Raw genomic sequence first — 2093 nt, 5'->3', positions numbered from 1 at the left:
TATATCACTTATATCGCAAGTATCAGAAGCTAAATCATTTGTGTCGCATGGATTTGATGCTAATCCTTCTACATAGCATTGATTTGGAGCTTAATCATGTGTATCCCATGGATTTTGAAGCTAACTCGTTTGATTCGTCTGCATTTGAAGCAATATCACTTATATCGCAAGTATCTGAAGCTAAATCATTTGCGTCTCATGGATTTGAAGCTAAATCTTCTACATCGCATTGATTTGAAGCTAAATCATGTGATTCGCTTGGATTGGAAGCTAAATCGTTTGTTTCGTCTGCATTTGAAGACATATCACTTATATCCCAAGCGTTTGAAAGTAAATTATTTGTTTCGCCTGGATTTGAACTTAAACCTTCTAAATCGCATTGATTTGAAGCTAAATGATTCTATGAAGCTATGATTCGCTTGGATTTGGAGCTAACTCGTTTGTTTCCCCTCCATTTGAAGCTATATCACTTATATCGCTAGTATCTGAAGCTAAATCATTAGTTTCGCATGGATTTGAAACCAAACCTTCTTCATCGCATTGATTTGCTGCTAAATCATGTGTATCGCATGGATTTGAAGCTAATTCATGTGTTTCGCATGGATTTGAAGCTAAACCTTATACTTCGCTTTGATTTGTTGCTAAATCATGTGTTTCGCATGGATTTGAAGCTAACTCGTTTGTTTCGCCTGCATTTGAAACTGTATCACATATATCGCAAGTATCTTAAGCTAAATCATTTGTGTCGCATGGATGTGAAGCTGAACTTTCTACATCGCATTGATTTGAAGCTAAATCATGTGTTTCGCATGGATTTGAAGCTAACTCGTCTGTTTCGTCTGCATTTGAAGCTATATCACTTATATCACAGGCGTTTGAAAGTAAATTATTTGTTTCGCCTGGATTTGAAGTTAAACCTTCTAAATCGCATTGATTTGAAGCTAAATCGTGTGATTCGCTTGGATTTGAAGCTAACTCGATTGTTTCCCCTGCATTTGAAGCTATATCAGTTATATCGCAAGTATCTGAACCTAAATCATTTGTTTCTCATGGATTTGAAGCTAAACCTTATACATCGCATTGATTTGATGCTACATCATGTGTACCGCATGGATTTGCATCTAAACCTTCTTCATCGCATTGATTTGCAGCTAAATCATGCGTTTCGCATGGATTTTGAAGCTAACTCGTTTGATTCGTCTGCATTTGAAGCTATCGCACTTATATCGCAAGTATCTGAAGCTAAATCATTTGAGCAGCATGGATTTGAAGCTAAACCTTCTACGTAGCATTGATTTGTAGCTTAATCATGTGTTTTGCATGGATTTGAAGCTAACTCGTTTGTTTCCCCTGCATTTGAGGCTATATCAATTATATCGCAAGTATCTGAAGCTAAATCATTTGTTTCCCATGGATTTGAAGCTAAACCTTCTACATCGCATTGATTGGATGCTACATCATGTGTACCGCATGGATTTGCATCTAAACTTTCTTCATCGCATTGATTTGCAGCTAAATCATGCGTTTCGCATGGATTTTGAAGCCAACTCGTTTGATTCGTCTGCATTTGAAACTATATCACTTATATCGCAAGTATCAGATGCTAAATCATTCGTGTCGCATGGATTTTTTGCTAATCCTTCTACATAGCATTGATTTGGAGCTTAATCATGTGTATCGCGTGGATTTTGAAGCTAACTCGTTTGATTCGTCTGCATTTGAATCAATATGACTTATATCGCAAGTATCTGAAGCTAAATCATTTGCGTCTCATGGATTTGAAGCTAAACCTTAAATGATGTGTATCACATGCATTTTAAATCTATCTCGTTTGGTTCGTCTGCATTTGGATCTATATCACTTATATCGCAAGTATTTGAAGCTAAATAATTTGTATCCCATGGATACAATGCTAAACCTTTTACATCGCATTGATTTGCAGCTAAATCATGTGTTTCGCATGGATTTGAAGCTAACTCGTTTGTTTCGTCTGCATTTAAAGCTATGTCACTTATATCACAAGTATCTGAAGCTAAATCATTGGTTTCGCATGATTTTGAATCTAAACCATGTTTTTCGCATGAATTTGAACC

The sequence above is a fragment of the Megalopta genalis genome, unplaced genomic scaffold, assembly GCF_051020955.1.
Source record: "Megalopta genalis isolate 19385.01 unplaced genomic scaffold, iyMegGena1_principal scaffold0333, whole genome shotgun sequence".
NCBI lineage: Eukaryota > Metazoa > Arthropoda > Insecta > Hymenoptera > Halictidae > Megalopta > Megalopta genalis.
This window is presented reverse-complemented; position numbering follows the sequence as displayed.